Below are 26,844 nucleotides of genomic sequence, written 5' to 3'. Positions count from 1 at the left end.
AGCCCCTCTTCAGGGACTTCCTCAGGCTCCCCATCTCCCTGCGAAGGCCGACCAGGGCTTTTCTGGAGAGGCGGCAGGACTGCGGAGGGGTTTCGGAAAGGAACCGCATGAAGCAGCCGACGTTCAACACGTAGTGCTGGATGGTGGTCACCGCCATTTTGGCCTGTCGGAGGGAGCTGACCCAACTGCGAGAAAACAAGAATGGTTACAGAGGCGATAGATTGTTTTCAAACTGAGCCCACGACGGGAGAAAAGCTACTCACCTGTGTATCCTGGCAGTGTCGTCCAGGAAGCGGAAGTCGGCCAGGTTTTTCTTGCCCCTCGACATGACCGCCAGAAATTTCTTGATGCGGTACACCTGACAGCCAACGTTTTCTTTCAACTTGGTGCCAGGGTCTGGGCCTTCCCTGTGCCGCCTGTACTCCTCCACGATCTCGTCTGCAAAAAGAGAAAGAGGGAAAAAAGAGAGAACAGAGGAATTAGTGCATTGTCCATGGACAGCTTACAGCAGGGGTGTCAAACTCATTTTCACTGAGGGCCACTTCAGCATTATGGCTGCCCTCAAAGGGCCGGTTGTAACTGTAAGACTTTTAAAATGTTAATATATTGTCTCTTTATTTGATTATTACTTATTTAAGTTACAAATAGTGTATATGCATTTGCAGGGGTGTTTCTAGGTTTTAAAAACATCAGGGGATGAGCCCGAAACATCAGAGGCTGGGTAATAATGATTTGATACAGAGAATAATGTATTATATATGCAGAGGCAAACTGCCTCAAAAAAATCAGCCCCGGCACTGTAGCCACACCAGCACACATTACCACACAGTCATGCATATTCAAATGTGATGTAGTTAGGGGGGTTCGGGGGTTCCCGTAAAATTTGGATTTCTCGGACCTACATGTGCATTTTAAGGTGTTTAAAGGCCAAAAAAATTGGATAACAATAGCTTTAAAAGCATGTCAGTGGGCAGTAGCATAAATTGTTTGTCAAGATAACAGATTCTTAAAAATGAGAATGAGGATAAATATTGCAATGAATGATCCACACTACAAAATGGAAATGCAGAATGTTTCTGCTTATTGTTGACAATACACAATCACATATTCCAAACAGGAATGGCCTTAAATGAGACATCTTTCAAGGATTATTTTGCATAGATGTTACATTTCAATCAAAAACCAGTGCAATCTTTTTGTGTCCAGAGGCAAATGAGCAATTTATATTAGCATTAAAGATTGGTTTCAGCAACTTGTTTCTTTCCTGAGTTAATCAATGTTTTTGGCACTAATCAGTTTAAAGTTCAATTGTTCACTCATAAAGCCACCTACTGGCTTAATGATGCAAGTGGCGCAAACACAGACAAGCAGAGTGATACAAATGGTGAATAATACTGGTACATATTATATTAAATATTATGTAATATATTTAAATAAATATATTATTATATTAAAATAATATAAAATATCAATATATTATTCTTCAATCAGTTCTATGCAGCAGAATCAGATTTTAACAGATTTATTTTTTGACCAATTGTCAAAATAAAGTATAGTCCTACAAAGCTATTTTTTATCAGAGCATGAGCAGAGCAGGGAGAACGAGATTCGTGTGATTTTATCAGTGTTGCCCAGCACGGCTATACACACCATGTTACTTACAGCACAGTAAGAAACAATGCCAGAGAAATTTCATGTCGGCACAGGTTTTTTTTTTTTTTTTTTTTGGTGAGCGTGAGCAGAGCTCGCAACACAAACACACACACACGGAGGTTGCTTGCGGAACATTGAGCAGAACGCGCTGTGAACACGGAGCGGAGAGCACAGCGCACACACAGCGGAACGCGCTTATAAGTTATGCATCTTCGGAAGCGGACTCGCACGCAAAGTCATTTAACACGCTGAGCCAGAGTCAAACCATCGCCGAACACGGAGGGGCGCCGGCTTTTTAGTATCTTTCTGCCAAAAAACGAAAATGTTATTGTCGGCCGAAAATTTTCGGCAGCCTAAATTTCGTTGCATCCCTAATTCGGCCCGCGGGCCTTGAGTTTGACACATGTGGCTTACAGGGACCCTGTCGAATAAGTTACAGTTGGGCACAGGAAGGGCCCACTTGCAACTTATATTGCAGGGTCCCTGTAAGCTGTCCGTGGACAATGCAAGAGTTAGTGTTAGCACAGCCACAAGTTAAAAAGATAAAACAGATAAAAGCGTCACACTCACTCAGCACCACCACGTGGTCGGGGTAATGGGGTTGATCTTCCTCGACGTCCTGCGGCTGCCGACTCGTGGAAGGCTTCTCCCCGTCTCCCTCAGGTTTCTCCTCGCTGGTGTCGGGCAAGGCAGGGGGCTGCTGAACGGCAGAGGGCACCTCGGGGGAAGACTTGACGTCCTCTTCCACGGGACCGCGCTCCTCTTCTTCTGGGCCGAGAGAGGAGAGGAGCCTTTGGGCCACCTGCCCGATGCGGGTCGAGCCCAAGGAGGTCGACCTCCTCTTGAGGATTCGATAACGCCTGGTGACCATTCTGAGCGTCTCACTTAGGGTGTCGACTTGCTTGTTCAGGTCGGCCACCTGAGTTCTGAGGAGGCTCTTTACTTGTTTGCAGCCTGCCTTTTCGCACTCCTCCTCCTCCAGGTCCTCTGGGTCTTGGGGGCACGACGGGTCCTCCTCCATGAGCTGGTGCTCCTCCAGGTCGAGGGTGGAGACCATAGGTACGGCCGGGTTGGAGGCCCTCAGGGCAGTCAGCTTGGAAAGACACACTCTCCTCTTGCAGAAGCGGAGCGCTTCGTCCTGCACCCCCACCGAGACCTCAGAGTGCGTACGGATATGGCGGTCGAGGCGGTTGGAGAATTTGTTGCACGCCGGAACCGGGCAGAGGCGGTGTAAACAGCTGCTGCCACCCCCTTCGACAAGGTAATTTCAAAGTGTTATTTTGAGAATATTTCAGACTACAGAGGTCCCGTCATTTAACCCTCTGAGGTCGGCAAACGCGCCCCCGCGTTTTGTTGGATTTTCTTCACATTGTAGCACTTTAAACTTAAATTACTCCGTCATTTATGGTCATACAGAAAAAAGAAATATAAAAAAAGAATCTGTGATATTTCTACTTTTGTATGTGTCCACTTACAATCAAATCAAAACATTGTGCTTTTGTAAAATAAAGAAAATAAACAGGCTGTGCGTTCTGCCTCTCCGTCGCGGTGAACTTTTTTTTCTCGAGCACGTCTATAAACTGAAACAAAACTCAGCGAATACTTGTCACACATTTATGAGCCATATACCTTTATAAACATTTAAGTGTGTACTTTTAAATGATCGGATTCAAACTGAAAACAAATATTCTCTGTTTAAGTAATTTGTATAAAACCAACAAGATGTCCAGTATCTCAAACGCTTGCTCATTAGTTTTAATTTGACCACGCCTACTCGCGCAAAAGATATTCACATGCAAATCTCCACATGGAGCGCGAACGCGCTCGTTACCTCAAAAACAAAACACCAAAACACTTCATCAGTCTCTGCTTTTCGTCGAGATTGAAAGACGCGTCGTGAGCTTACATTGGCTTTACCCCAAGATGAACGCGATTTGAAGACAAGAACGATAAGGTAAGAAATTTTTACATATTAGTTTGTTATTGTTGCATAAATTTCACATTGCAGTTGAACTGTTGCTAGATATATGGTGACTATTATCATATTTAGATCCGTGTTTACTGTTACTGTGTCTGTGGATATCTGCTCAAACGTAGATATGTATGGTAACCATAATGTTTTATATTTGAGCACGATCGCGTTTGAATGTATCACATTTTGGATCGCGATCGCGTTTGAATGTATCACATTTTGGATCGCGATCGCGTTTGAATGTATCACATTTTGGATCGCGATCGCATTTGAATGTATCATATTTTGGAAAAGCAAAACGCTCCAAACGGCTTCATGTTTTTACTATTATCTCATTTCATATCATCATAACGAATGGAAACATTTGAAGTAACATGATAATCAATATATTTTTCTCTAGCTTAGTTACTGAAATCTTTTGGAAGATTTATATAGGCTGCTATATTGTTATTATTTTATGCAGCACTGCGCATAGCCTATGCCTACAAGGCACAACAAACCTGTGTTCATTATATAATATATTGTTGGAAACATTTGTGTGTGTGTGTGTGTATTCTGTGAATTTTAAAAAGCAAAATCGTGCAGGCCTTTCTCTTGATATCAGTGTGTTCACTTTTTTTTTTTTTTCAGGACCCAGATGCCACTGAGTCCTGCTGACTTCAACATTCACAGTACATGTCTCTGTACATGAACATGGTAAAGTGAAAATCAAACACCTTGGAAATGAAAGGTATGTACAATGTTTTTAGGAATGGCACAAAGGTCTCTTTCTTTGGATCATGTTGTGTTGTAAATAAATCCAAACAATCTAAAAGCCATTCTTTTTTAAATCTCCTCATTCTTTGTGGAAGGTTGGTCAGAATGATGGGCCCTGATAAGCTCCTAATAGGGCCATTAGGGTGTGTCTTTGTCTTTCTCAGGTGTAAAAAGCCTTACATATTAATGAGATGATCCGCCCCTTCGCATATTGCTTTTTCACACAAAACACGTCGTAAAAATTTCAAATCAATATATTGTCTTCTCTGAATGAGCAGTCAAGGTGATTTTCACATAGTTTTGGAGCAAATATTCAATAAAATTTTTAAAAGTCTTGTGAAGAAATAATCAGTATGGGTTTCATGACCTTATTTCAGTGAGAATTTTTTTTTGTATTTTCACAAACCACGCATAAATGTCATTATCTCAAAACTACAAACTTTTACACACATGCTGCTGATATATTATTGTAGCAGTGTAATCAGACTTTAGCCATGATAACCCTCTGGGGTCTGAGCTGTTTTCTGGGCCCTGGAGGTGTTCTGACATGCTCTGACATTTGTGCTTATTTCTGTTACTTGTGACATTTTCATGGCTAAAGTCTAATTACACTGTATTCAGCACAAACTCTGCTACAATAATATATCAACAGCATGTGTGTAAAAGTTTGTAGTTTTGAGATAATGACATTTATGCGTGGTTTGTGAAAATACAAAAAAAAATTCTCACTGAAATAAGGCCATGAAACCCATACTTATTATTTCTTCACAAGACTTTTGAAAATTGTATCACGTAGCCTAGAATATTTGCTCTAAAACTATGTGAAAATCACCCTGACTGCTCATTCAGAGAAGACAATATATTGATTTAAAAATTTTACGACGTGTTTTGTGTGAAAAAGCAATATGCGAAGGGGCGGATCATCTCATTAATATGTAAGGCTTTTTACACCTGAGAAAGACAAAGACACACCCTAATGGCCCTATTAGGAGCTTATCAGGGCCCATCATTCTGACCAACCTTGCACAAAGAATGAGGAGATTAAAAAAAGAATGGCTTTTAAAATTGTTTGGATTTATTTACAACATAATCCAAAGATACACAACAACAACAAAAAAAAACTTATTGATAACAATGATCCAAAGAAAGAGACCTTTGTGCCATTCCTAAAAACATTGTACATACCTTTCATTTCCAAGGTGTTTGATTTTCACTTTACCATGTTCATGTACAGAGACATGTACTGTGAATGTTGAAGTCAGCAGGACTCAGTGGCATCTGGGCCCTGAAAAAAAAAAAAAAAAAAAAAGTGAACATACTGATATCAAGAGAAAGGCCTGCACGATTTTGGGAATACATTTGAGATTTTTCTGGTTAAAATTGCTTTTTAAAATTCACAGAATACACACACACACACTCACACAAATGTTTCCAACAATATATTATATAATGAACACAGGTTTGTTGTGCCTTGTAGGTATAGGCTATGCGCAGTGCTGCATAAAATAATAACAATATAGCAGCCTATATACATTTTCAAAAAGATTTCAGTAACAACTAAGCTAGAGAAAAATATATTGATTATCATGTTACTTCAAATGTTTCCATTCGTTATGATGATATGAAATGAGATAATAGTAAAACATGAAGCCGTTTGGAGCGTTTTGCTTTTCCAAAATATGATGCATTCAAACGCGATCGCGATCAAAAATATGATACATTCAAACGCGATCGCGCTCAAATATAAAACATTATGGTTAGGCCTACCATATACATATCTACGTTTGAGCAGATATCCACAAACACAGTAACAGTAAACACGGGTCTAAATATTATAATATTCACCATATATCTAGCAACAGTTCAACTGCAATGTGAAATTTATGCAACAATAACAAACTAATATGTAAGAATTTCTTACCTTATCTTTCTTGTCTTGAAATCGCGTTCTTCTTCTGGGGTAAAGCCAATGTAACTCACGTCTTTCAAACTCGACGAAAAGCAGAGACTGATGAAGTGTTTTGTTGTTGAGGTAATGAGCGCGTTCGCGTTCCATGTGGAGATTTGCATGTGAATATCTTTTGCGCGAGTGGGCGTGGTCAAATTAAAAGTAATTAGGAAGCGTTTGAGAAGCTGGACATCTTGTTGGTTTTATACAAATTACTTAAACAGAGAATATTTATTTTCAGTTTGAATCCGATCATTTAAAAGTACACACTTAAATGTTTATAAAGGTATATGGCTCATAAATGTGTGACAAGTATTCGCTGAGTTTTGTTTCAGTTTATAGACGTGCTCAAGAAAAAAAAGTTCACCGCGACGGAGAGGCAGAACGCACACCCTGTTTATTTTCTTTATTTTACAAAAGCACAATGTTTTGATTTGATTGTAAGTGGACACATACAAAAGTAGAAATATCACAGATTCTTTTTTTATATTTATTTTTTCTGTATGACCATAAATGACGGAGTAATATAAGTTTAAAGTGCTACAATGTAAAAAAAGTCCAGCAAAACGCGGGGGCGCGTTTGCCGACCTCAGAGGGTTAAGTTACAGTTGGGCACAGGAAGGGCCCACTTGCAACTTACATGACTGGGTCACTGTAAGCTGTCTGTGGACATGACATGTCCACTGACAGCTTACAGGGACCCTGTTGAATAAGTTACAGTTGGGCACAGGAAGGGCCCACTTGCAACTTATTCGACAGGGTCCCTGTGAGCTGTCTGTGGACATGACATGTCCACGGACAGCTTACAGGGACCCTGTAAAATAAGTTACAGTTGGACACAGGAAGGGCCCACTTGCAACTTATATTACAGGGTCCCTGTAAGCTGTCCGTGGACAATGCATTAACCCTCTGGGGACCAAAAACGCGCCCGCGCGTTTTGCTCGTTTTTTTTTTTTAGCAATGAAAAATAAACACAAAATGCTCTGTTAATTTTGATCTTTCATTTTCGTGTAATACATCAATCGATCCTGTTCAGTTTCTATTTTTTTTCTGTATACTCACAATAAAAATAAAGTGTTTTGCTTTTTGACAAATAAAGAAAAATTAACATGATGCTATTTCTGTCTGTCAGTAAACTCCAGTTTGAAACGCGTTCGAAAATGATCTATAACTCCGCGAAAATTCAGTCAAACAGGCAAACAGACCCACGGGCATAAAGCTTGAGATCGCATCTTTTAAATGAAGTAATTTATATAAAAAACAAATATTATCAGCTTCTGTAATCTGTATAAAAAGAGAGCGACTCAAGTCGAGCTCATTACGAGCCATTCAAAAGTAATTTGACCACGCCCCGGAGAGCGCGTGCTATTCAAACGCAAATTCTGAGAACCATTTCAGTCTGTGAAACGCCCCCACATCAGCTGTAAACAAAGAGGCATAATATAGCCTACCTTATGGAGAAAAGTTTCTGTGCTGATATGAGGAGCAATATGAGGAGCAGATCCCGCTGAGGAGTGAGGTAGGCTAAGTTATCCTTTCTCAAGTGTTAATGTGGAATAACGTTAGTGTAGGCCTATGTAAACAAAAAGATGAATCGCGTTTCTATAATATGAATCGCGTTTCTGTGAGATGAATGAAGGGTACATATTCGTAAAGACTGTTTAGCCTAAATATGAATCGCGCGTCTGTGTGTGAAAGAATAAACTGCTTTGCTATAGCCTACTGAGATGAGTAAAAATCGACTGAAATATGTTGAAATAAAATGTATTTGTATAAGAAACGTATTAAACTGCAAATTAACATTTATAGGCTATGCCCTAATATTTCATAAAAACAACGTTACAGTCAGGCGAAGTATGAAAGACAACATTTTGTTGACTAGATTTGGGTACAGTTTTTACTGTAGAATATACTGTCACATCAATTAAGCTTTTCTGCTCATATATATATAAAATACTATTTTGTCAAAAATAAAGTCATAGACTAAGATGTTCCAATGATACACGATCGTCAAGTGAAGATTTGTCGCCTGTGTATACAACCTGGGCATGTTGTGAGAGACTGCCCGAGCTTTAAATGTTTTAGATGTGGCAAACACGGACACTATGCAAGAGAGTGCAAAGAGGAGAATTGCGACATGTGTGGAATGCGGCCAGGACTTTGTGTGTGTGAAACGCTGGTAGCAGCAGAAGACGGGGACACCGGGGAGATATCGTCAGATCTGTACGAGGTGGTGGAGAGCGGAGAAGAGGGGATCGCAGAAGGAGAGGCGAGTATAAGCACCTGGGGAAAGGAAAAAGGAGAGGAAAAAAGAGAGGACATTGAGAGCGAGAGCAGCCAAGAGGATGCGGGCTCAAGGCAACGGATGAGAGAGAGAAAGAAGAAAGAGAGTACACCAGGCAAAGAGATGGGTCCAAGAGACCTGGAAAGTGAAGATGGGGACGGGAAGGAGGGAAAAAATGGCGACGAAGGAGGAGCCAAAAGCTAGGGAGGCAAACATTGGGAGGAGAAAAGTATGAAGAAGGACAAAGGGGGAGGAAAGGAGAAGGAAATACCTGAGAATCCTGTGACAAATGTGGAGGAAGACATGGACACGAGTGAGGGGAAAAGTGTGCAGAGAAAAAGAAAGAAGAAAAGAGCGGAGGAGCATAAGGAGGAAAGTAAGAGCTTGACTTAATCTGAATGAGTATAAATCTTTTAAAAAATGTGATAATCCTGATGTGGGGTGTTATGAACATTGCGTGTCTAAACATTAATGGGCTAAGAGACCTAAACAAATTTGAGAGAGTGAAAAGACTGTCAAAAGCCGAAGTGTTATGTTTACAAGAGACACACTGGACAGCAGACATAATGGGTGATATAAAAAAGAGATGGGAGGGGGACATTTTTGTGAGTCACGGAAATGTTAAAGCCTGTGGGGTGGCGATTTTGATAAGAAAAGATAAAGTACAAAATGTGAAACAGATCTATAAAGACGGAAGCGGGAGAATGTTAGGGCTTGAATTTATGTTTTACAATGAATCGTTTAGACTCATAAACATTTATGCACCAAATATAGAGGCTGATAGAAAAGAAGTCTTTAACGAAATGAAGAAAATATGTAAGGGGAGGTGCATAGTGGTGGGGGATTTTAATGTGTGGTGCACGAGATTGGATGCTTCATGTAGTGCCAATTTTAAATCTGATGGGTCAAGAAAGATTTTAACAGAGTGGATGCGGAATGAAGATTTTGTTGATGTGTGGAGGGAAGAGAATCCACATAAGAGAGAATTCTCGAGAAGACAAATGGTGATGGGTAGCCTTAAACAGAGTCGTATAGATTTATGTTTAACGAAAAGGGAAATGTTGAAATATGTCAGAAATGTAAAATATAAGTTTGTTGATGTTAGTGATCATGCAGTGATGACAATCAAGGTGGGTGTAACTAGAGAGGAGAGGGGAGGGGGAGTGTGGTGTTTAAATGCTAATTTGTTAAATGAAGAGCCATACAAGGAAAGTATTTTAAAGTGTATAAATTATGAAATCCAGAATCCTCTATTTGAGGAAAATATATGTGAATGGTGGGAGGGAATGAAAGGGAAAATAAAAAAAAGAAGCATTAGGTATTCAAAACAAAGGAATTTTATGAGGAGGAGTAAAGCAGAAGCGCTGGAAAATGCTTTAAAAGAAGAAGCGGAAAAAAATAGAAAGGAATCCTGAGCATGGTGAAGAGGGCTTTGTGAGGCTAAAAACGGAATTAGAGGAGTATGAAAAAGAAAAAAGCAAGGGAGCAATTATAAGGAGCAGAGCTCAGTATGCTTTAGAAGGAGAAAGAAGCACAAAATTTTTCCTCAATCTAGAAAATAAAAAGCAGAGGAGAAAGCATATTGTAGAGTTGGAAAATGGGAAAGGTGAAAAAATAAATGACTTTAGTGGGATAATAGAAGAAGTGGAGAATTTTTATAAGGAATTATTCAAAAAAGAGGGTGTAAAACAAGAGTGTGTGGATGAAGTATTGGGTACTGTGAATGTGAAGCTAAATGAGGATGAGAAGAACATGTGTGAAAGAGATATAGATATTGAAGAAATAAAGAGTGCAATAAATCAGACAAAAAAGAATAAAAGCCCGGGTTCGGATGGTTTAACGCATGAGTTCTACAAGACCTTCATAGGGACATTAGCGCCAATACTGCTAAAGGTTTTTAAAAGTATGGAGGAGAGAAGGGAGGTGCCAGAGACAATGGGGTTAGGAGTGATCACGATTCTGTACAAAAATAAAGGCAGCCCGCTTAGTTTGGGAAATTACAGACCGTTAAGTCTTTTAAATACAGATTATAAGATTTTAACAAAGGTTTTAACCAATAGAATAAAAGAAGTAGTGGGGAATATAATATCACAAAATCAAGCATACAGTATACCGGGAAGGGACATCACAGACACAATTTGTACAATAAGAGATGTAGTAGATAGTTTGGATAAGGATGGGGAAGGGGGGATAGTTTTATGTATAGATTTAAACAAAGCGTTTGATAGGGTAGAACACAGTTTTATTGAACAAACAATGAGAAGATTTGGATTTGGGGAGAGGATTTTAAGGTGGATAAGTCTTTTATATAATAATGCAAAAAGTTTTGTAAAGGTAAATGGTGTTTTAACAGATCCCTTTCCTTTGGAAAGGTCAGTAAGGCAGGGATGCCCCTTATCTGCTTTGCTGTATTCAATAACAGCTGAACCTCTGGCAACATTAATAAAAAAAGATAAGGAGATAAGAGGAATTCCAATTCCATATGGAAGGATGAGTTTAATACACCAGTATGCAGACGACACAACATTTACAGTTAGAGATATTGAGAGTATAAATAAAATAATGAAACACATGGAAACTTATGGGAAAGCATCAGGGGCAAAAATAAACATTGATAAATCAGAAATAATGAGTGTAGGAGGAAGTGGATATAGGAGGGTGTGATATTCCTTTTAAAGTTACAAGTGATCATATGAGAATTTTAGGTGTGAATATAGGTGTTAATGCAAAGGAAGCTAGGGATGCTACGTGGACTGGAATTCTAAATAAAATGAAACAAGTGCTACAGTTTTGGAAGTTAAGAGACTTAAGATTGAGAGGTAAGGTAGTAGTTGTAAATTCGTTAGTAATTTCCAAATGTAACTATGTGATTGGCGCAGTTGATTTACCAGACTGGGTACTGAATGAGATGAAGGAGGTGGTGAATAATTTTTTGTGGGGAGGAAAAGGGGTAAAAAAATCAACAAAAACATTAATAGCGGATTATACGGCGGGAGGCTTGAAGCTGATTGATATAGATGTAAAAAGAAAATCAATAAGAGTGAAAATGATAAAGAAGTATTTGTATGATAAAGTAGATTGTGGATGGAAGGGATTCTTGAGAGATTTTTTAGACAAAAGTGGTGGATGTGGAGAGGAAGGGGTATTTCTAGCATTAAAGAAGCCAATGGTTGAAAAGATACCACTATTTTACCAAGAAGTTTTTAGTGCATGGGCTGAGTTTTTGGTTAATATAGGATATGAGTGTGAAAATATTAATCAAATACACAACCAGCCGATATTTTTGAATCCCAAGATAAGGATGAAAGGGAAAATGTTTTATAACAGACTGTATATGAAAGCGGGAATAAGACAAGTCAAGGATATAGTATATGAATATGTAAGGGGTTTTCTACCAAATAGGGCTATTTATGATTGTGTTGTGGGATGGGATGAGGATATTGAAAAATCAAAAGTTGACTGTGTATGTGAAAACATCAAAGCAAGTCTGCCCAGGAGTTGGGTAGAAAGGATAGAGAAAGAGGTGATGAAAGTTGGAAATTGGGGAATTCCAGACATGTATATTGTGAAAAATGATGAGAGAAAACATTTGGCTGTGGTAACCATGAAAGAGATATACAAGATGTTGGTGGAAAAGGAAATCAAATTGCCTGCATCAGAAAGTGTATGGCCAAAAGTGTTTCCAGATCTTAATGTGAAGGTAATTTGGAAGAACCTAAGTGTGAAGTATAATGGGCTGGATTGTGAGAATTTAGATTTTAAACTGAGACATAACAGGATATACACAAAGGTGGTGATTCATCAAATCAATAGAAATGTGAACAGAGAATGTGATGTTTGTCAGACTGATCCTGAAACACTAATGCACATATTTTTTGAATGCAAAGAGCTGGATGTATTTCATGAAAAATTGAAAAATTTGATCAAGGGAAACTGGGGAAAAGATGTAACAGGGAAAGAGTGGGAAAAATTGTTTTTATTTGGTGAAAGTACAAACTGTAAAGATGTGGGAGTTAACCTGTGTAACTTTATTTTAAGTCATGCAAGGTATGCAATATGGGCGAGGAGAAATTTGGCATACTTTGAAAAGAAAAAAGTGGATGTTACTGTGATGTTCAAATCTGTGGTGAGAAAGAATGTTTATTTAATGTGGAAATATCTGAGCAAAGACGCTTTTGAAAAGGCATTCATTAATGGATGTAGGCTGATAAGGGTAGATGACAAAGAAGGGTTAAGCGTAAAATTCTAAAAGGAAAGAAAAATGTTGAAGGAGGAATGTATGGTTCTCTTACGAGCGGTTCTCTCGTATTGCGTAAGTAGCTTACGCTGCGGGAAAGTCTCCTTTCTCGAGATACTGAAGCCAAAAAATTATCCTTAATTTTAAAAAATCTTGTCAACGCAGTGCGGCAGCCTGCAGACCTAGGGCAGGCGACTCGCGTGCCCATTGGCTGCTCTGCGGCAACTGCAGCAGACTATCGCTCAGCCCTTAATGCGTCATAGCCCGTCATTAGGGGTGTGGCTTAGCGTATATAAGCAGGGCTCAGAGGCTGCTTCACTGATTTCTGTCTCTTCAGCGAAGCTCTTCGCATCGCATCTCTGAGGAAGCCGCCATCGAAGCAAGCGACCAGCACGCCGAGGATCTCAGCCTGAGGACGCCGGACGCTTTCGCCGCCTTCAGCCTTCCCTGCCTGCTGTGCTATCCGGCATATATCCTTTTATCCGCTCTGTGTTTGTGTGTTTGTGTGCTCGCCCCGCGACACACTTGCATCTAAAAGAGCGCAAGGCGTTGTTTCAAATGCCTCGCTCATCCTGTGGCTCGTGCAGAGCCGCGCTCAGCGACGGAGACCGCCACGTGGTGTGCGCTCTCTGCCTGGGCTTCGACCACGCAGCCCGCGCTCTCTCCGAGGGCGGCTGCGAACAGTGTGAGGAGTTACCGATGTCGACCCTACGGGCTCGACTCGCTAAATTTGAAGAACCTCCACCTTCTCCGGCCACGTCTTCTGGGCCACGTAAGAAGAAACGTCGCTCTCAAAGGCCGCCTGAACTAGACGCTACAGCTGAGTGCTCGCCGGAACCTCTCCCGCGAGCCTCGCTCTCTCCTTCTCCCCCGCCATTCTCCGACGCGCAGCGGCCGGCTTCTGCCCGCACTGCCGTCGTCCTGGGAGATGATGCAGATGACGCCGCTGACAGCAGCTCTCTGCTTGCGTCTGACAGCGAGGAGTGGTCGGGCTCTCACCGCTCCGCCCCCTCGACTTTGGAGTCTGCCAGATCTCCGCCTCCTCACTCAAGCGGTCGAGAGAATGGGACTGGATTGGTCCCCACCTAAGGAGCCGGCGCCCAATCGTCTCGACGGGTGCTTTTTACCTAGCCGCCGCCCTGCGCCTGCCTCTAGGTCAGCACCCTTCCTGCCTGAGCTCCACGCTGAGCTCTCTAAATCCTGGAACGCGCCATTCTCTGCCAGACTCCGCTCGCCAGTTTCCTCGGCTCTCTCCCAAGTGGACGGGGCCGCCGAAAACGGCTATAATGGTATCCCCGCCGTTGAGGAAGCTGTGGCAACGCACCTTTGCCCACCGTCTGCTAGATGGCGCTCAAAGTCTGCCCTGCCGTCCAAAGCCTGCAGGACTACTTCAGCTCTCGCCGGCCGCGCTTTCGCCGCCTCCGGCCAGGCTGCTTCCGCCCTGCACTCAATGGCTATACTCCAGATCCTACAAGCCGACCTCCTCCGTGGGCTCGGATCAATCAGCTTTAACGGATCTGCGCAGCGCTACGGACCTTGCGCTCCGTGCTACCAAGACCGCTGCACAAGCCATCGGCAGATCTATGGCCGCGCTCACCGTCATCGACAGGCATCTTTGGTTGACGCTTGCGGATATGAGTGAGTCAGAGCGCTCTGTATTTCTCAATGCCCCACTCTCGCCCACCGGCCTCTTCGGCCCTGCGGTCAGCGGGATAGTGGATCGCTTTTCCGAAGTGCAGAAGGCGTCGCAGGCTATGAACCTCTTCCTGCCCCGCCGCTCGAGCTCAGCCACAGGTCGAGCTAGGTCGCGCTCGACCAGCCGTCACAGACCGCCGCCCCCCCGGGGCCCGCGGCCCAAGATTGCTTTGAAGTCTGAGCCTGCGAAGTCCTCCTAGCATCTACAAGGAGGAAGAGATGGTTGAGTCCCGCTACGGCCGGACCGCCATCAAAGCGCCCAGCTCTGTCAGTCCCCTTTATTCAGGCTTCTGCAGCAGCTTACACCGCAGCCAACGAGCCAGTAATACCACTCGCTCGCCTGCACACAAACGCCGTTTTCACGGCGACCCAGATAAATCTCAAAAAGAGTATAAGTGCTTTAAGTGTAGAAAATGTGCCCACACCCATGTGCTCACTGCTTCACACAAGTACGGTCCCCATGGTAACGCGCTCAGAGCGCTCTCTCATAAAGCGGACACACGCCGCTCGAGTATTAAGTGTAGTAAATGTGCCCACAACTCTGTGCTCACACCTACCCGTTGCTCGCTCTGCCACTCAGTTACCTCAAGTTGCTACGGCTCAGGCCGAAGGGACATTAAGTGTAGAAAAAGTGCCCACTCCCGTGTGTTCACTGCCTCACACAGACAAGGTTCCCATGGCAACGCGTCCAGAGCGCTATCTCTTAAGTGTAGTGAATGTGCCCACAACTTTGTGCTCACACCTGCCCGCTGCCCGCTCTGCCATACGGGTTACAGACCCTCTAGAGCTCCCAAAAACTGGCCGAGTCATCAGTGTAAATCCTGCGCCTGCTCACGAGCACGCATCAGACACCATAATCCCCACGCCGCTCTCGCGCCAGGGGTGTTTGACAGCAGATCGCGCTCCATCTTCCGGGATCGAGCTACTAAACGCTGTACAGCTGGCCAACTCTGTTTATCAGCCCCCGTGTCCGAGCACCGGCGGCGCACGCGCCGCCCCATCCTCTCTGATACAGGTTCCCCATCCCGCGCAGTGCGGCGATCTGAACCCAGAGACCATTCGACCCCTAGCTATGTGTGCAAAAGCATGGGAAGCTATTCAGGGCGCGTCAGAATGGGTGCTGAACACTATAAGACACGGCTATTCGCTCCAATTCGCTCGTCGCCCCCCGCGCTTTCTAGCGCAGACGGAGACGAAAGTGAGTTTGGAAACAGCGCACCTGCTTCAAGCAGAAATAGCGAAGCTGCTGCGCAAAGGGGCCATAGAACAGGTTCATCCTTCTCTGAGCGAGTCAGGCTTTTACAGCCGTTACTTCCTCGTTCCCAAGAAGGACGGAGCATTAAGACCTATTTTAGATCTGAGACATCTGAACAAGGCTCTCATGAGACGGCCGTTCAAGATGATTACAACCAGACAGATCCTTGCGCAGATCCGCCCAGGAGACTGGTTTATCTCTCTCGATCTGAAAGACGCGTATTTCCAGATCCAGATAACTCCCCGTCACAGGCCATTCTTGAGATTCGCCTTCGACGGTCGAGCTTATCAATACACAGTCCTGCCGTTCGGCCTGTCTTTAGCACCCCGTACATTTACGAATGGACACGGCTCTCGCTCCCCTGAGAACTATCTGGACGACTGGCTTGTTCTAGCGCAGGCAGAGACAGAACTTGTGTCTCACAGAACAGCGCTTCTCAGCCATCTGGAAGGTCTGGGTCTATCGGTCAATTGGACCAAGAGCTCGCTCTCGCCCCGTCAGTCAATTTCCTTTCTTGGAATAGAACTGGACTCGGTGGCTATGACGGCCAGATTGTCGGAGCAGCGCGCGCGCCGCATCCGTCTCCTCGCTGCATCCTTCAAAGAAGGCAGCCGGGTTCCGCTGAAAGCATTTCAGCGCATCCTGGGGCATATGGCCTCATCTGCGGCAGTGCTTCAGCTGGGCTTACTGCGCATGCGCATGCGCCGCTTCAACGCTGGCTGAGAACGCGCGTACCCCATCGAGCCTGGGCGGCCGGCGGCTCGCTAATCAGAGTGACTCAGGGCTGCGTCTCAGCCCTGCAGCCCTGGCTAGCAGCCGAATGGTATCACACTGGAGTGATTATGGGGGTGATCTCACACCGGAAGGTTGTCTCGACAGACGCGTCCAACCTAGGTTGGGGAGCGCTCTTCGAAGGCAGACCGGTCTGTGGCCGCTGGTCAGACCAGGAGAATCTCCTACACATAAACTGTCTAGAGATGCTCGCGGTCGAGAAAGCGCTTCCTCCCATTCCTCCATGGTCACCATGTTCTAGTCCGTACGGACAATACATCAGTAGTGGCCTATGTGAATCGCCTATGTGGAACGCCTCCTCGTATGGGCTCAGCACTCTCTGCGCTCTCTGAGAGCATCGCATGTGCCTGGCCATCTGAACGAGGGCCCCGACAGGCTGTCCAGGGACAACGTTCCCCCTGGGGAGTGGTCTCTACACCCCCAAACAGTCCAGTCGCTGTGGCGCCGCTGCGGCAGAGCGAAAGTCGACCTCTTTGCGTCAAAAGACAACGCGCACTGCCCAGTATTCTTTTCAAAGAGCGAGGACGCGCTGGCCCAGACATGGCCCAGCGGCCCGCTATATGCTTTTCCCCCGGTCTCTCTGCTGCCTCAGGTCATCAAGAGAGTCAGGGAAGCGCGCCACACAGTGCTCCTCATAGCCCCGTTCTGGGAGAACCAAGCTTGGTTCCCGGAACTCATACAATTGGCAGATTCAGCCCCTTGGCCGATTCCGGTGCGGAGAGACCTTCTCTCTCAAGCCCGCGGCTCGATCTGGCATCCCCACCCAGCGCGCTGGTCTCTGCATGCGTGGAGCCTCAACAATTACATGCTGATCTACCAGAAGGGGTAATGAACACGATCATACAATCTAGAGCTCCCTCCACGAGGCGGCTCTACACGTCTAAATGGTCGGTGTTTAACAAATGGTGCACTGCCAAAGGGCTCGATCCACAGACATGTGGGGTATCGCAAGTATTGTGCTTCCTTCAAGAGCTGCTGGACGCGGGCAGGTCCCCCTCCACGCTCAAAGTCTATGTCGCGGCCATTTCAGCGCTCTCTGTCTCAGAGCCGGGCCGCGCATTAGGAAGGAACGAGTTTGTCATCCGCTTCCTTAGAGGAGCGAGGAGGATGAACCCCCCGCGACCCCCTTCGGTTCCTATGTGGGATCTTTCATTGGTCTTAGAAGCCCTGAAAGCACATCCCTTTGAACCCGTGGAAACTGTGTGTGGCATACGTGTTGGTTCGGAATGGGCATATAATAAAAGTTTACACCAGGGAGAGAGTATTGCCTGACCCCCAACAGGCACACTTAAACTCTACTCCTCTAAGATACCCGACTACGCCACCCCGGAGGCAAATTTACCGGGGAAAATCGCCTGATAAGATTAACTTTAAAGCACACAGGTTCGGTTGCAGCTGAGATAAGACCCGAGACAGAGATGAAGTACAAAATTACAGTTTTTATTTAGACACCATAAATAATTGTATTAAATATACGAATCAAAATACACACAAACACACAATTCAGCCTCCACTCCAGAGCTGGGGACTACTCACTCATTCTCTGAAAATGACACAGCAAACACTCGTGCACTCACACTTCAGACCACAAATGTGGAACACTGCAATCGGAAGAGACCACCACCAAGCAGAGAGAGAGACTCGTCCACACCGACACGAATCCTAATCACCCCCAACAACTGGAGAGGAAGCAGAATTGCACATTAAATATACAATCAAACACACTCACACATTCTTATAAAACCAAGTACTCAATGAGTTAAGAGCAATTACACACATGTATGGTTGTTGCCATCCGCTAATAAACCAGTTCACTGAAACGGTGGATGCAAGAAAAATATACTACAAATTCACAAATCTAATCAAAGAAAACGTTCGATTAACAACCAGCTCACAGAGACTTGGTTGACAACAAATAATAAATTCAGAAAACAAAACAAAAACCTATGACCAAAGAATACTAAATGTTTTAAAGCAATGAGTTCACAAACAAAACAAGAAAGCAAAACAGAATAAGCAAAAAGATAATTCAAATTATATAGCGTTTGAACCACTCAAAAAGGAATCAGATCAAAATAATGACTGCTGGATGGTGAAACCATTTGATGCCTCAAAGCGAAAGTAACGTAGGCCGTCGTTTCGAATCTGCGGCACGCCAGGCTACAATCAGTTGATGTTGCAGGTGTCCAGCCTTAAGCAGAAATAAACAAGACCACAGCCGCACGTGAATGCAGTTCGCGGTAGATTACGCATCCATTCCTGCAGTCGAGCCAGCAAAGCACCGTGAGACAAGAGTCTGTAACGTGACCATATGCAGCGCTACTGAACAACAATCAGTGAACAGTCAGCATACTCAAGCCACAAAAGCCCAGATGAGAAACCCACTGCAATGTTTCTGTAAACTAGAAAGATAAATACAAATTAAAAGTGGTCAATCCAGACCCTAGTGCAACAACCAATAAATAACCTACCGGTTTAAACTGCTTGCAATGCACAGGGCCTTTAAACTCCAGTACGTAAAAGCGATCGGGTACCACATGCGTTGTACCGCAGGCTTCCTCAGTCCACACTGGAAAGATACGCGAGCCAAATAAGCACAGTTCAACTCAAACGTTCAGGAATACAGCCGCGACTGCAGCTCCTTACCAGACAACACACTCCCGCGACACGCCGGAAATAGATGACGTCACCTGTGACTAATAGACGCACCTTCCTACCACACCCGAAGCGATCTTTATAGGCCACGTAAAATAAGGCACGCCCCAGAGAGAGATTATTCTCATTGGCTACATGTGGATATGAAATACCTCACGCTCAAAACCGTTTTTCTGATAGCACTGTCTTCAGTCAAACGTGTGGGAGACCTTCACACGTTATCCACTAACGCCGCGTGCCTCGAGTTCGGACCAAATGACTCTAAAGTTATTCTCAGACCGAGGCATGGGTACGTCCCCAAAATATTGGGCACTCCCTTCAGAGCGCAGGTCATTTCTCTCTCAGCCCTGCCTATTTCTGGCCGCGAGGCAGATAGTAATCTCCTCTGCCCGGTTAGGGCGTTGAGAAACTATATTTCTCGCTCCGCCGTCTTCAGGCGCTCAGAGCAGCTCTTTGTTTCGTTTGGTGGGCGCACCAAGGGTCTATCCAGATGGATAGTGGACGCTATCGCGGCTGCTTATGCGTCTAAAAACCTGCAGTGCCCACTGGGCATTCGAGCGCACTCCACCAGAGGCATGGCCTCATCGTGGGCGTGGTCCAGCGGGATTCCCATTCATGACATTTGTGCAGCGGCAGGCTGGGCCTCTCCCTCCACATTTGTGAGGTTTTACAACCTGGAAGTTCCCGCCTTGCAGGCTAAAGTGTTATCAGTCTAAGTCTCGCGTAGCCAGCCCACTGTCTGTGCGCGGGCTACGTTGTATGATTTAGCTCTACTGGTTGAGCTGCACTACGTGGGAAGTGTCAGTTTGGACCGGCTGTGCCGCTCCATGCCCCATAGTATGTGCTTGTTTACTGTGCTATCTTGGCCGCCCAGCTCCGCTATCGCGTTCCCCGGGCCTTCCCTGGGACTCATTCAGGATGCTGGGCGCGCGCACGGCGTTGACAAGGGAGTTCCCACAGCGTAAGCTACTTACGCAATACGAGAGAACCTCTCGTAAGAGAACGTACTCGGTTACTAAACGTAACCTCTGTTCTCTCTAGAGAGGGAACGAGTATTGCGTAACCCGCCGTGCTCACGCCACGAGCTCATTTCGCTTCATGCGACAGAAACCAGTGAAGCAGCCTCTGAGCCCTGCTTATATACGCTAAGCCACACCCCTAATGACGGGCTGTGACGCATTAAGCACGCCAAGCGCGCTCATTGGACGTGACGTCACGCCTAGGGCTCAGCGATAGGCTGCTGCAGTTGCCGCAGAGCAGCCAATGGGCACGCGAGTCGCCTGCCCTAGGTCTGCAGGCTGCCGCACTGCGTTGACAAGATTTTTTAAAATTAAGGATAATTTTTTGGCTTCAGTATCTCGAGAAAGGAGACTTTCCCGCAGCGTAAGCTACTTACGCAATACTCGTTCCCTCTCTAGAGAGAACAGAGGTTACGTTTAGTAACTGAGTACGTTATGGTATATTTTGTGTGTATATTGTGTAATTATGTTTTTTTTGGTTTTGGTTTTTGTGGAAGTAATTCAAGTGTTGTGTCTGTTTTGATTTGATTGAGATTATGTTGTAAAATTATATTTTTGATACTTTTGATAATAAAAAAAATAATAAAAAAAAAAGAACGCCCGATCTCGTCTGATCTCGGAAGCTAAGCAGAGTCGGGCCTGGTTAGTACTTGGATGGGAGCCTGCCTGGGAATGGCTCATGACCCCCCCAAGTACATATTCCTCAACCCTGGGATCGATCGAAAATGATCAAAACGGATGGTGCCATCTGGTGGTCAACATCCTGAAGTGTTATTTACAGAAATTGTCATGTACAATGCCTAGTTTATTGAAATCCACTAGTCTGCGAATGTTTTGTTTATTATTTTCATAGTTTGAGTTCATGTAACTGATGAGATTCATATAGTCAAGTGGAAAAAGTGTGAAATTGTTAAATTTTTGGGCTGAATTAAGAAAGGGTGCAATGTATCAGTGCACTCTCACTTTGTCTGGAAGACATCAGAGCCGTTCACAGAACTCATTGTTGTGACCACCCAGGGGGTACAGCCAGCGCACAGTGTATTCACACCTCTGGTAGTGGTGGAGAAGAAACAAGGACTATTGCTTTGATGTGTTTTTTTTTACACTATCCCACTCCTTCTGAAACCCAAGCATACAGAGACTCAAAAATACTTGAAATACTTCAAGGCCAAAGCCCAATAAAGAACAGGATTATCCAAAGACTCAGGGCACCAATCAACAAATAAAGGCTCAAGCCATTCCTGTCTGTTACATTTTTTGTGTGTGTTTTCTTTGGCAAACTTTTGTTAAACATGAAGCAGACAAAGACATACAAACATCACAAAGACATGAAGCTGACAAAGACAAACAAACAACACACATGACAAAAACACAGCTTATCTGAACATGAACAACCACTAAAGGGTATGTAAACTGATTGTGTTAGATCAGAACTGATTAAGGTTAAAATGATTGAGGTTAGATTGGCCTTGATATTGAACATAGGCCAGAACATGTTTATATAAAATATACTAGAAAGTGCATTTTAACAGCAACATAAATAATAATAAAAAACAAAGACAAGAACATTCTTAAGTAAAACAAAACTGTAAAGTGCATTTTTTTGAACTATATAAATAAATAGATTGTACTTGCTGAAGCACTTTGAAACACAAACAAACAAACACACACACACACACACACACACACACACACACAAACACAAACAAACAAACAAACAAACAAGCCCCTTTCTCTCTCCTACATATCGCACAGGAGAAGTGGCATCACACAGGTAAGTTATTTACACAGTTATTTACAGTTATTTACACAGTTCTCCTCTTTTCCAACTCCGCATCCACCACACTTTTAAAGTGTTCAAAGCTGTTGTACACCACATTATCAAACCCAGAGGTGGTGGATTTCCTAGTGGATGGACAGTAGGAAAATATCTTCTGGGTGCTTCCAGCCACTTTGTCCTTGGAAGGTGTGTACCTCTTCCGCTGTCCACCACAATTAGGCACGTGGCAAGCCACACATGGTCGCAAGGACTTGTTTGGCATGAATGCCTTGACTGTTGGTGCAGGAGGTACAAAGCTCTGGCTGCACGATGGCCCACGAAACAGGACGGAGGGAGCCTGTGGCTGTGCGGGGAGAACCAGCAGTATGGGTGCTGCCGACACAGGGGGTGGTCCATAGGTGGGCGCAGCAGGCTTTGGCTGGAGGTGGGTGGACGCAGCAGGCCTTGGCAGAATGGGGGTGGGCGCAGCAGGCTTTGGCCGAGTGGAGGAGGACGACGCCGTGGGCTGAACGGGCTGGTTCACAGGAGGCACAGGCTCTGGCTCGTCAACAAATAATCTGGAAATATAAAATACACATGTAATGAGTATTGATATGACGTGTGTGCTATTTGCTTTCCACAACCAACAGGTGAAACAAAGTGCTTATGACAACTTACCTCCGCTTCTCACCACGCCTTTTTCCAGCCTTGTGATGAACGTGCTGGTACTGGACCTGAGGCCGGTCTGGCGGTGGGAGGGATGTTGGCAGCGCAGGAGCTTCCGGGAACGGTGCGTCCGACAGCACTTTCAGGTGAGGTGTCACCTTCGGCAGTACCGTCGCCCCGTAGTTGGCCTTTTTCTCCTCCCTGGCAACGAAGGTCGAGATGGACTTGGCGTTCAAGTTGGGCAATGGAATGGCGAGACCGCCGAGGATGGGGTCGTCTCGGATTCGGTCTGCAATCCTCTTATACTGTCCCTTCAAAGAAGCCGTGACCTTGCTGGGGGAGGTGAGCTGATTGGCCGGCACTCGGTTCTTCAGCATCTTGAGGAGGAGGTAGAGCAGGCGACTGTCCTTGGTCACCTGTGGCGCCTGAGCGTACCTCATGCAGCCAAACTTGGTCTTCTGGGCTGCTCTGGTCTCGGGAGAGTCCGCCCCAAGGCACCGACCGAACAAGGTGTAGCCCCACCTGGACTCGTACCGCTTGACGAAGCGGGCGGCGGTCTTGTCGTGGTCGTGGAGAGAGCTGGCGGTGGCAGCGATCTTCTGCCTGAGGTCAGCCGGCACTAGGTGGTGGTCGCTGTTGTGGGCCAGTTCTAGGAGGAGCAAGGCCAGTGCCTCCTCCTCTATACCTGGCAGATGCAGATGTCGATGGCTCATCAGCACGTCTTGCAGGGCAGGACTGTCCTCCTCTTCCGCCTGTTCTGCCTGGGTGAGGACGACGTGCTTCCCACAGACTCTGTCTATCGGGTCCTCCTCTGTATCAGAAGACATGCCGAGACCCTCGTCCGCCATCTCGTCGTCTCCCTGCTCAGCCGACTCCTCCTCCTCCTCCTCCTCCTCCTCCTCACGCGACTGCTCTTCCTCAACTGCAAATATGTAATTGTACTAATCACAAACGTGTCTACACAACAATAGGTTTTTTTTGTTTGTCATCATTGTTTAAGTGTGTGATCAAGTACTGTACCTTTCTGCACGTAGTAGTCCCTGGCAGTGAAGCTGGTGGACTGGCACATGACGTACTCGACACCAAGGAGCTCCTCCTCGTCGGGGTGCTCGTACGCTTCGGGGACCGGCATCGGTGCAGCAAAGTTGGGCTCTAGGACGTGCTCCTTGCCGAAGAGAACCTCGGCATGCTGGTTGACGCGCTGGATCTGCCGCACGTCCAAGCACGACGTCTGCCGGCCATGACCACCAGCGACACGGAGCGATGCCATGCGGTGGTTCCACTGCACGGCAAAGGACACCAAGTATACCTGAAACACATTTCCATTTTGACTGTTATTGTGTACAATGTTTACAAGTGATGACTGGAGCTGTGAAATAAAATGTATCATTGAAATTATCATTGACACTTTTCTTTTTAAATTATACTGTATGATGTGCTATATGAACATGTGTCTGCAATAAAGCTTTATATATATTATGTTTTAATCACTCACTTGGAATGGCATAATCCCACATCGCTGTGAAGGGACGGTGTTGAACAGGTGGGCGTGCAACCCCTCCAGAGAGTTGCTGCCTCGCCGGCACTTGTGCTTGTTCAGTCGGACGCCGTTCATCACCACCACCTTCACAGACACATACAGCGGTATGCCAGGGGGATCCTGTAACACACAACATATTGCAAGGTCCTTATTTATTCTGGTGTCCTTTTGAAATGTTGCCATATACAAGTTTGAATGGTTTTGACACACGATGACCGCAAAGACATTAACCCACCTGCATGCAACTGAGGTGCTTGCTCGCAATTGCCCAGTGAGCGTCGACTGCCTCTGGCGACTTGAACAGGTGAATGCCATCGATGTCGATGGACTCTATCACCAAAGCAGTCTCCTGTAACACATAGGATATATTCTCAGCGTTGAGTGTTTAATAGATCTGGATCAGTTGAATCCATATGTGAATATGAAAGCCACACTTACCACAACCCCACGGGTAATACGCCTCACATACGACCTGATCTGATGAGGCTTGAGGAAGGCCATCATCTCCTCATCAGAGTACCTGCCGTAGAGCTCTGGGTTACCGTTCCTGACCGCCTGGACCAGGAGCATCATGTCCGCCTTGTTGTAGGCGAGCACGGCACCCACCATGGCACTCATGAAAGCCCCGTACTTGGCGTGGCTCTGCTTGATCACGACGGCGTCCCAGCGGTGCAGCCAGTGGCGGATGTCCAGCCTGATGACGGTACCCCTCTTCACCCAGTCACCAAACAGATTCTCCAAGAACGACGAACCGCTGTCACTGAAAATGATATCATGACATTTTGTGTAGGTGTGTTAACATGTTGGATTATCCATTTCATCATAGGTTTCAACTGCTATTGAACTCACCGACAGCAGTTGTTGTCCGCGTACACCACCTTTGGAGCAGGAGCGTTGGCACGGCGAAAGCGGGCGACCAGGCCTCTGGCCATGCGTGCGTAGCACCCCTCAGACTCGGACGCCACCACCACTGTGGTCAAGAACTGACCCCACTCATTCAGCACGCTGGTGACGTACTGCATGGTGCCCTGGCCGTCGCCGTAGATCTTCTTGAGAATCTATAAAAACAAAGCAGAACATTCATTGCGTGGTGTTTATCAACAGTCAGTCTGTTCCATATGATCACAAGTACTTTATGCTGTACATACCTTCCTCGTGCCGTCGATACACAAGATTTCCCCAGGCGTACTGAGGATTTGGTCCCTGTACACGGGCATCTTCTCCATCTCCAGGATCAGTTGCGCACGCCTCAGGACCCGAGCAGAAGGAAGGGGAGACGGGGCGATGGGAGGGGTGTAAGTGCCGGCTGCTCTGGCAAACGACAGGATGCCTCGCTGAGACGAAGACGATCCAGCCCCCGACGTGTGGGCATCGTACAGGAGAGTCTGGTACAGGTCCCGACGCTCCACGTACCACTCGTCATGGCCCTGCTGCAGCAGCCTCTGCACCTTGCTCATTGAGACAGCGTTGAGTCGGTCGCTCATCAGGGTGACCACACTACTGTCCACAGCACGCTTGCCGCAGATTATGGCAGGGAACATGCTTCTGACGGCCGGGGCGAGGTTCATCAGAATTTTTGGACTGTACGCCAGCCAGGTGTACTGCTGCTGGGCACGGTGGGCGCCGTCCTCCTCATCGTCGTAGTCGTCACTGTCATCCGCGTGTGCCTGGCTCGGCTCCTCCCTCAGCTTGAGACAGTGTTTGCACATCAACCTCTCGGTCAGCAGGGTGTAATGGAAGTTCATGCCGCACACTTGCCTGGCGTAGCTGCCGTACCCTCTCTTCTCCAGGTAGTACTCTGGTGGTGCGGGGCAGTTGGTGTTGGGGCAGCGGATCAATGCCTTCATCACGCCGACCGGGCGCCAGAAGAAGGCAGGGGTGGTGAAGAAGGAGAGCATATTGGGCACAGCTCCCTTGACGGCCATAGGAGGTGGGGGCGGGTGGAACTCCATCTTCTCCTTAAAGAGCTTCCTCTCTGCCATCTCTCCCCTGACATTCTTGTACTTGGACGCCCTCTCGAACAGCCCGTAGGTCTCGTTGGTCTTCAGCCACTTGATGTTCGAGGGGGCTATACCAAGGGCTTGGGCGGATTCAGGCGGCTGCTCCCAGAACTTCTGCCAGCCCTCCAGCACGACGCCACCGGGTTCCGAGGTCTCTCGGAGGGACGAGGGTCCGGGCCTGTGGTCCTGGCACACAGAGCTGGCGAGGTCTCCCCAGGTGGTCAGCTGCGTGCTGACCGACGCCTCAGACCTGTCCAGGACACTCTCTGAAGAGGAGAACACCACAAAAATTTATCAACTGCACTGCTCGATATATACTGATGAATTTCACGTGGCACAAACACAAGTCCTAGCAGCTCTGCAGCATACTACAAAGCCATTTCATGTTCATTTCAGCATAATACTACTATACCTGCAGCAGCCAACAACTCTGCATCGCTGGCGTAGTTGAGGTCCTGCTGAGAGAGGTTGGGGATGGTCGGAGGAGCTTCTTTCTTCGATTGCGCTTTTTGCAGAAAATAAAACACAACCATAGAATAATCTCATAAAATAATACTTTTACTAATACTGGTTACTGCTCAACATCAATTACTCAGGTCTAAAAGGTAACTGA

The sequence above is a fragment of the Rutilus rutilus genome (genome assembly GCF_951802725.1).
Source record: "Rutilus rutilus genome assembly, chromosome: 25".
Lineage (NCBI taxonomy): Eukaryota > Metazoa > Chordata > Actinopteri > Cypriniformes > Leuciscidae > Rutilus > Rutilus rutilus.
The sequence above is the reverse complement of the archived record's forward strand: the minus strand, read 5'-3'. Positions refer to the sequence as shown.